General features: G+C 36.2%; 1 non-coding gene across 1 annotated transcript; it reads right to left on the reverse strand.

Annotated features, from left to right (window-relative positions):
• Nucleotides 1-9,470: 9,470 nt before the first annotated feature.
• Nucleotides 9,471-9,577, reverse strand: LOC113688725 (small nucleolar RNA R71). The gene has a single exon (XR_003448087.1). It is a non-coding gene; the product is annotated as a small nucleolar RNA R71 (small nucleolar RNA).
• Nucleotides 9,578-10,461: the final 884 nt, after the last annotated feature.

The following is a 10,461-nucleotide window of genomic DNA, read 5'->3' on the forward strand; positions in this document are numbered from 1 at the left end:
TATCCCTAAAACCCAATATGCTCAACAAGAACCATCTTCCTCTAAAGTCACTTGCATAGGCCAAGTCTGAATCAGAAGCCCAGATCAACAAGAACCATCTTCCTCTTCCTACAGCTCCAGCTCTAGCTATTCTCTTCTAACTACTCTCCCTTGTTGCTGTTTAAACACTCCAACATTCCACAAGCCCAGATCATTTTGCAGGCCCTTTTGCAAGTTGGTACTGCTTTTCAGGTTTGGATATTGCAAGAAATTGATCTTACGGATGATTGTTTTTCTTCTTCTTCTCCAAAGGTTGTGGTGTCTACTAATTAAGAGGTCAAAATCATGTCAATTTTGCCAACAACAATAGTGGTACTGATGACATAGAAGATAACGCTGCAAATGGAGGAAAAACCAAGGAATATTTTCTTTAAGGGTTAATTCCACTTTGTCCCCTCAAACTATATCTGAAATCTCATTTAAATCTCTAAATTTCAAAATGAGACACTTAAATCCTTAAACTACAAATTCGTCCCATTGTAGTCCAATTTTTGACGGAATGCACAAAACCTAACCGAATGGTTGTCAATTCTGCTAGTTATTATTATAAACCAAATCTAATAGGGACATAAATGTAATTTTAATAAGACCCAAAACAAAAAAAAACCAAAAAGATAGGGACATAAAGATAATTTTACCCCTTTTTCTCCTTCTTCTTCATTCTTCATTTTTTCCTCTGTTCTTCTCATTCTCTTTTCCTCTGTTTCTTCCCCATTGTTTTAATCTTTAATTTTTAATGGAGAAATCCTGAAACAAACCAGAACCCAAATGCAAAATAAATCTTCAAAGCCACAAATCTTAATCTCAATTGACCATCTATATATCGAAATTTATAATAAATAGATCTGACCCAAATTCTTAGATGTAGGAAAAATAACATTGCTAGGAAGAAATTTGACATAGGTAGTAGTATATAGTGTACTCTTTCACAACATCCCTACAACTAGGAAGAGGTAATTCGGACTAGTCTCTTTGGAATCCTTTACCCATAAATGCAGCATTACGAGTGTTGTGAACATCAACCTCAATTTGAGCTTTAGCTTTAGCTTTCTCCACATCTGTTGACACAGATTAGGGCATAGTTTCTATTCACTTCACTTCACGAACAAAGGATCCATCGTGTTTAACTTAATTATCAGGATTAGCGGAACCCTTTCTAAAGATGGATACGGGACTCCTGAAAACCACGTATCCAACCGCATGGCCCACCACAGCAGCGATGAAAATTCCTCCGTTATAAGAAATCACGGACAACATCACCAGATACGCGAACCCTGCCCGAATTGCGCGGATCCCCATCTGGAAAAGAATTGCGGCTACGCGTTTGGATCTGGGTCTGACAACGTTGATGTTGGAGAACAGCTCCACCATAACAGCCGAGAAAAATACAAACAGGAGGGCTAGTGCATACATGGCGGAGTTGTGTCCGGGCCATCCGGAGAAGAGTATTTCGGCATCTTTACCCCAGTAGAAATGGGTGAATAAGGAGAATGGGTGGTGGTGGTGGACGTTGGCGGGGGGCGGTGGGGGAGGAGGTGGTGCGGTGGTGTTGTGATGGATGGGCAGAGCATCGATGGCCATGAAGAATATATGATGACACGATGACCCGGGGGAGGGGTAGGGGTGGGTGTCTGGCTCTGTGGCATCCGAGGGTTTAAGAAGTTAAAGCTGAGATGCTGCATTTTGAGGTCTCTACTCTCCCACTTACGCGAGTGTACGCAGCTGCCAAACCTTTTTAACTGCTTGTGTAGTAGATACGTCGGTATGAGCTAACAAATCAGCGTTCGATTTGGCAAAGCATAAAAACTAGTATGGCGTTAGGAGCAGAAATAACAGAGGAATACCCGACCTAAAAAAAATAAGAATAAATGAAGAAGAGAAAACCAAGGTAGAAAGAATCACGCGCTTTAGAACGGTGGCCCTGAAGAAAAATTTGAAGAATTTGATGTTGTGCTCCTAAGGAAGAACATGGGCTTTTGATTTCTGATGATGTGCTTCTGGGGAGAAGGAAAACGAAGAAGGAAGAAGACGCAAGAGAAATAGAAGGAAACAGGCGAAGAAAAGAAAATTTTGTTTAATTACAAATTTCTAAGGTTTTTTTTTTGTCTTAGGTCTCGTGAAATTATATTTATATCTCTGCTAGATTTGGTTAACTTTAGTTATAATAATAACTAACAGAATTGAGAACCATTCTGTTAGATTTTGTGCATTCCGTCAAAAATTGGACTATGGTGGGACAAATTTTGTAGTTTAAGGATTTAAGTGTCTCATTTTAAAGTTTAGGAACTTAAGTGAAATTTCGGATATAGTTTGAGGGGACAAAATGAAATTAAACCTTTCTTTAATCTTCTACAACTTCTCCACCAAAAAATGCATTATTGACTAGGTGCAGATCTGCTCCTTATAGATCTTCATTACCGGCCAATAGATTTTGGGGCTCTCCTCTAGAGACATCTGATAATAGTAGTACAGAAACAAATAAGAACCCAAGATAAGCTTCCGCAAATGCCCAAGTCCCCTAATAACCATGGAGATGAGATGGTGGAATAAAAAAGTAGTAGTTGTCACGGTGAGAGTGGGAGGGAGTATTGGACAGTTCAAAAAATGGTGGAAGTAATGAAGCTACTAACACCCAAGAAATGAGACAATAAATTCGTCCTTTGCTACTGATTAGGTGTAGACACCAAAAGTTTATCAATTCATTTTATTTTTATTTTTTATTAAATAAATTCATTTTTTTAATTTTGTTTATTTGATTGTTTTGTTTTGTTTTATATGAAAGTGAAGAAATGAAAAGAAAGAAAATGGAAATGAAAATGCAGTTCTGTAAAAGAAAAGGGAGTAGCTTAGCATGTGCGTGTCATCTTCATGGCTTTGTACTAGATGCCATGAATGAAGCAAGAGGCCAGTACCAAATTTGCAGCAGCAAAACCTCACCCAATTCCACTTGTTTTTTTGTCTCTTTTCTTTTCCCCAATCCTTAGCCACCTCACCCATTGATTTTTATCAGGAAAGTTCCAGAATAAAAAAGATCCAATGGCTCAAAAGATTGCAGCAATACCTGGGTTTCATCCTCACCTTTGGGGTGAGAGTTTAGAGGCCTTGGTTTCGTATAAAATCCCATCAAAACGTACCATTAGGTAAGAAAAAAGAGAGGAGGCGGAGGAAAAAGGAAAAAGGAGAGAAAAACAGAGAAAACAGAGAGAGAAGAAGAAGAAAAAAAAGAGCAGAAAATTTCTGGAGCCAGGGTTAAGGGTTCAGCCTTTTTTTCTGATCGAATTCCGATCTCGATTCCAGTCGTTTAGGTGTTTTGTTGATTTTTGCACACTCTCCGAAGTCAAGAGAGCAATTTTTTTTCAGAAACCTTGTGGAAAAAATGACCGGAAATCCATCATATTCGGCCTCAAACTCGCTGCAGTTGGAATTCTTGAACTTCTTCCAGCGTCTGAGTTCATTTGCTCGTGATTTCCCATGTTATTTTGGCTCCTTAAAGCACTAAAAGGTAACTTTATTCATCCTATTTTTTATATGTGCTTAGATCCTAGCTAGATTCTTGAAAATTTTGCTGCAATGGTTCCTGTTATCTCCCTTCTTCTGCTATTCCTTTTGCAAGCCACAACTCAAGTTTTTTAGTATGTAATCTGGTGATTTAATGCGGTATTTGTGATGATAAGATCCGGTTGATGTTAAGGGTGCATGATCTGGTTATTTTGAGCTGAAATTTTGATGATTGTTTGGGTTATTTGGGGGTGTTTGATGAACTGCAAGAAAGTTGCAGCAATGCTCTTCTAACCAGATGCATGGATTTTTTTAAATTTGTATTTTGACCCCTGACTTTTACATAATTCCATTGTGGCCCAAAATTTGGAATGAACCAATTTTGCCCCTTTTAAGTTTTAATCCTCTTTTCATATTTTAAGTGGGTTTTGGGCAGGTTATTTTTGGATTTTAGGATGAAATTAGGGCTCAATTAATTTTTGGTAGATTTAATACCTTGTTTGGTTTGGTAAAATAAATCAAGGTTTGGGTTAATATTGTTTTGTTTGGCTATTGGTAAATGGCTTTTAGTTTATTTTTCTGGGTTTTGGCATCGGCTTGGGGTTTAAAGTCCATGCATTTGATTGGGCTGATTTGGTAAAAAATGACAGGGTAGCCCGTTTGGCCGTCTCTTTTCCTTAGGGCTTTTCGTTGGGTCAAGATGGCTTTTGGCCCAAGGAAAATAATAGAGTGGCCCGTTGGCCTTTTTTTCCAAAATTTTAAAATTCGGACCGTTAATTGAATTGGTGAGGTGTTCGGGTTAAGGTTCAATCGGTCTGACCGGTTCAACCCTGGTTCAATGAATTTTTTAAAAATTAATTTATATAAATATATATGCACAAAACAAGACATGTATTGGACTAATTTAAGACTTTATACGATGAAAAATTTAATAATTCAAAGAAGTTGGTTTTTCACAAATAAATTATTTAAATTATAAGTTGAAACAAATAAATTTCATTTAAATCTTAATTGGATTAATCAAAAAAATAATGTTAAACCCAACTCAAAAATACCACAATATTTTGAAATTATACAAAATTCACGTCTATGAGAATTAGACATTGTGAGTTTAAATTTTAAATCAAGTTTATGATATTTAGATATTGCAACTTAAAAAAAAAAGAAGTTTTGAGTTTGGAGGAAGTCAAAAAAATAGAAAATAAAAATACAAACTTGATAAAGAGGCAAAAAAGGAGAAGAAAGTGAGTGAATATGGCATTTAATAATTAGTTTTTAGAGTTAAGGAAAACATATATATATATATATATATATATATATATATATATATTTTTTTTTCAATTTAATAGACAAAAACAAAAAACTGTCGGTTCAACGGTTCAATCCAGTTCGTACGGCTCGAATGGTTCAATTCGATTTTTAAGTATAGTCAACCCAAAGCATGAATCGGACCGGAGCCAAGGCTGGTTCGCGGTCCGACCGATTCGGTCCGATTTTTAAAGCACTGCTTTTTCCTTAAGATCTCTCATAGGAAAATTGCATTTCAATCCTTGGACTTTCGATTATTTTTACTGTAACCCTAAAAATTTTGGTTTTCTTTCAATTAGGCTCCTAATTTAACTGTATTTTGGTCCCTGAACTTTATTTTTATTTAATTTTGACCCTTAATTTTTATAATAATTATAATGAAACCCCAAAAACTCTCAATTTTTATAATTAGGTCCCTAATGTTTTGATTTCTTAAATATAAGTTGTTTATCTTCTTTAACTGTTAATTATACTTCATTTAAATGCTTTAATTGATAAATTTCATGATTATTTTCACTTCTTTATAATATATATTTGTTAATTAAATTGGTGTCTTGACCATTTTGTTGATTTTTGGAGTATAAATAGGATAAATCCAACCTTATTTAACCACTACTTCAAGGGAGGTATCTTCTTTTATTGTTTTAAATCCTCTTATGTGCTTCTATATGCTTTTTATCTATAATTGCATGTTTGAGTGCTTTTATTTACTCATTTTTTATTCATTTATTATATTTAATTTTTTATGATTATTTGGGAGACATTTAAATGTCAAATTATAATAGAAAGATGCTCAAGACATGTATTTACCTATGCTGTATGATAGATAGGTTTTAATTTTGCCAAAAATGTAATTAGTTAGATAAATGTAATAGTTATGTTATTATTTTTTAAAATTCCCCTCTTAAATTATAGTTAGGGTCCCAAATGTAATAGTTAGGTATTATTTGCTTATGTACTTGCATGCTTGTGTGCTTATGTGTTTATTCGCTTTTTTTTTTAGGGTTTTTGCATCTAGATTGATAGGCTGCGATTTATCGTTTATTTTATAATTAATTTCCCTTATTACCTGACCCAATGTGGATTAATTGTCAGATTCTACTCACTTTTGAAAATTTACACTTATTACAGGGAGTAGAATAAAAATACCATAACAAGTGCTAATTTGGCAGTCATCAGGAAAGAGTTCAAGTAACAGGCATTCAGGGATATTTTTGGAATATCAAGACACGACCCTTCTTGGTAATTTGGCCGAAGACAGCATTAAAAAGAAAAGGCTGGAGTCTTCTTCTTCTGGGTAGCGGACGCCGCACAGGAGCAGTAGACATTAGATAGAAATTAGAAATAGCAAACAACGGGGACTACTTGGTGGCTTAGCTTTTTGACTTTTCTCTTTGGCTTTTGGGTAGCTTTACTTCTCGTATGTCAAAGGCAATAGGAAGACAAAAATCATTCCTTGTAGCTTTTCTTTTTGACTTTTGCTTTTCGTCCTTTGTGATTCTCTTGCCTCGTACGTCTGGGACAATTAGAAACAATTGAATCAATCGCTATGGCTTGCCTTTCCTTTGTAATTCGAGCAAATTGAATTCTTCCGATCAATGACAAAGGCTGCAATTGTTCCTTCCGCTTTGTATGGGTGTTCCTCATTAGGGATGAACTAAATCCCTTTTTCTAATCAAGAAACAACGGAGGTCCTGTTTCGTCTAAAAATTGTGAGATCGATTTAATTTTATCTTTTCTTTTTATTTATTGGTATTTGTGTATTCTCTGATTACAGTGCTTATGGTTGTTCAATTAATTGATTGTCTTGGATCCAGATAATTAGTTAATTTGGTAATCTATTGTTAATTGGGGCGTTAAATCCGTAATTGTTTAATTGCTCTGAACTGGTGACAACTGGCATGATTGGATTTTTATCGGGGGAATACGCGGGCTAATCTATAACAACCCTGGTAGTGCGTTATTTGGTTAGAATAGAACTCCTCTAATACGTAAGGCAATTGAAAAATTAAATCTTACGGGTGTACCTAAGATTATTTCTCAATTAGAGTAGTGATTAACGAGCGTATCTTAATCATCGACACAGTAAGGAGGGGTTGACTGTCATTGCTTGTTTGGCAGTTATAACCTATTTATTAGTAAATAATTGGAATTGCCTTTGCATCGATGATCAATTAGGTGAACCATTGCTGAAGTTATTTCTTTGCTAGACCTTTTAATTATTATTACTCTGATTTTAGTGAATTGTCATTAAATTTTTAGTTGGCTATTTTATTTTTAGTTGAACTACTTTAATTGTCATCATTTATACAAAAGCATCCCCCATGTTACTTTGGATTTCAAAAGAGTCACATATCCCCAGTCTCTGAGGATACGACCTTACTTACCATGTTTACAAATTAATAATTATTTGTGAAAAAATCATCCCATTCGGGTACATCGGATTAAGCAAATTTTTCGGGAACAGGGTGAATCAAGTAACCCATTGCACACCTAAAGTTGATGATGATATAATTGTGCATTTTATTCGCTGTATTTGGTTTTAATTTTAGTCACTTATTGTGCAAGACACTGGATTTCTGCCCATATTTAGTATTTGTGTTATTTGCAAGAGAGTGGTGTTGAAAGTGACAAAAGGGGGGCAAATTCCAGAAGACTAGGCATTCTTTGGTGTGCCCACATCAAATAACGCAGAGTTGCGTGAAAAAGACGGACCACGGGCCCTATCCCTGGAGCTACTTCTTTTCTTTTGGAGATACATTCTAAACCTATGTGGGATTAGGAAACCTTTGCAGAGAAGACTTTTGGCAACAATTCAATGAGTGAAATAAGGAAGCAATCCTTTTGAGAAACAAATTCTAATTCAAAAAGCAAGGGGGCGGCAGCGAGGACTTTAAAAATAAGACAGCAACAAACTAGGAAGGCATCTCTGGAATCTTGTTGACTTTTCTCTTAGTTTTTTTTTCTCCCTAACGAAAGGGAGTAGACGAGTAGCCGCAGTTTGTACTTCTTGAACAACGAAATTATGTTGAAGTTTTTATCGCATGACCATCATGCGGCAAGGCTAAACCTGTTTATATAGTTGAGGAGTAATCAAGGCCTAGAGCACGAATAATTGTGAGATTGTTTTGTTTATTCTAAATTCTGCATTTGTGAGTATTTAATTATTCTTTGTTTGAACAGCCTATTATTGTTTGGATTTATTGGATCAATATGACCAGTTGTTCAATTGTCTAAATAATATATTACCAATTAGGACAGGGGTACGTATCACTTGAATGTCTTAAATTAGTGGCAAACGGTATCAATTTCATTGCCTCGCAAGCAGTCTAATTTGGGTCGTAGGAATAATGAATCTAGTTTAAATGAACCCGCATGTGTGTTTGTTTACTAGAATTGGGTCTCTCTAATTCCTAAAGCTGTGATTAGATTAAATCTTTCGAGCGTCTCTAGGGTTATCTAATTTACAAGGGGGTAGTTTAATAGCGTCTCTGGACTACCGTAAAATTAAGGAGAGATTGGGAGTTTAGCCGTTGCTAAATTGGTAGAACCAATTTATTTGCGAACGTGTAAATTAATTCAGGTATCTATAATTAATTGCGTAAACCAGTGCCAAAATTATCTTCTTGACTAGATTGTGTCAATTAATTGTTTATTTTATTCTTGAGTTATTGCATTTATTGCGATTGTTTATTTAGTAATCTTACGCCTTTAATTTGTTTCATTTATCTCTCTCTTCCAAAAATCCCTTAATTACCTGTGTGTGATAAATCTACCGGTTCCCTGAGGAGACGACTTTACTCACCACGATACTCATTCAGTTTTGGTAGTAGGTCTTATATAAATTTTATTTTTGGTAGTTCGACAGCCACCAAAAGTCCCTTCCCCAGTACTTGAAATCGGGTTTTGGTTATTTTAATTGACAATTAGGTTTATTTTTATTATTGCACAGACATCGACAACCTGTCAATTTTTGGCACTGCTGCCGGGGACTGGCGTCAGTTATTTGTTTCTTTTTAAGTTCATTTTTGTCCTAATTTCCTGGTACTTTTCGAGTGTATGTCTCATTCTTCTCGTACATGTGAATTAATTTTCGACCCTGAAGTAGAGAAGACTGTGCGTAGAACAAAGAAAGAGACCAGACAACTCAGAGAAAAGCACTCTAGTGCTGCGTCTCAGAGACCTGAGCCAGAAGTTGAACCAACAGATTCACTTAGTGATATTTCGAGTGACTCAGATTGAGAAAAAGTCACTATAGCTAATGCACAAACACTAAGGGAGTTGGCTGCTCCTGATTTAAATCAACAGCCTTTATGCATTACTTTCTCAAATTTAAATGATAACACTCCATTTGAGTTAAAATTTGGGCTAATTCATCTCTTACCATTTTTTCATGGTTTACCAGGTGAGGAGCCGTATAAGCATTTGCAAGAGTTTGATGTTGTTTGCAACAGCATGAAACTTCGAAAATTACAGAAGAACAGATAAAAATGAAGGCATTCCTCTTCTCCTTGAAGGACTTTGCAAAAGACTGGCTGTACTACCTACCACCAGGTAGCATCGCCGCGTGGGACCAGCTGAAGAAAAAGTTCTTAGACGAATATTTTCGTGCGTCTCGAGCGGCAAATCTAAGGAAGGAGATATGCGGTATCAAATAGCATCCAGTGGAGTCGCTCTATGATTACTGGGAGCGATTCAAGAAGTTGTGCATCAAGTGCCCTCAACACCAAATAAGTGAACAACTGCTTATCCACTATTTTTACGAGGGGTTACTTTTCAGAGACAGGAGTATAATTGATGCTGCAAGTGGAGAGGTATTAGTGAACAAGACTCCTCGAGAAGTATGGGAACTAATTGAAGGAATGGTTGAGAATTCGCAGCAGTTTGGTACGAGGGAAGATGTCTTGACACACAAGATGAATGAGGTAGAGACATTTTTTATCCAACAGCAATTGACGAAGCTAACATCTTTTGTTAGGCAATTGGTTGTAAGAACTGCATCACAAGCCAAAGTGTGTGAAATTTGCACTGCAATGGGTCATTCTACAGAGATGTGCCCAATGATTCAAGAAGAAAGTATGGAGCAAGTGAACATGGCTGGTCATGTGCCCGCGCCAAGAAAGCCCTATGACCCGTACTCAAATACGTATAATTTGGGTTGGAGAGATCACCCTAACTTCAGTTATGGAGGAAATAAGCAGCCTAATTTTGCACCAAATAGACATCAAGGGCATCAACAGCAGTATTAGCCTCGACCGCCACACCCCTTTCAAACTCAAATCCTTCCATGGAAGAGTTGATGAAGTAATTAATTGCTAATCAACCAAAGATGAATTCTGATCTACAAAGTATGAGAAATCAATTGGGACAGATGCAAGCAATGTAGAGTTAGATGAGTCAGATGGCGATAGTAATTAACCGCCTAGAATCCCAAGTCCAAGGTAAATTGCCGTCTCAACCTGAATTGAATCCGAAGAACATAAGTGCGATGACTGTAGAGCGAGAAGGAAATTCAGGAGCCTGAACTTATGATTCCAAAGGACAAGAATGAGGAAAAAATCGAGAATGAGCTTGAGAAGGAGGGTGCTAATGGCAAAAATCCAGTGGTACTCCTTG

The sequence above is a fragment of the Coffea arabica genome, chromosome 5e, assembly GCF_036785885.1.
Source record: "Coffea arabica cultivar ET-39 chromosome 5e, Coffea Arabica ET-39 HiFi, whole genome shotgun sequence".
Taxonomy (NCBI): Eukaryota; Viridiplantae; Streptophyta; class Magnoliopsida; order Gentianales; family Rubiaceae; genus Coffea; species Coffea arabica.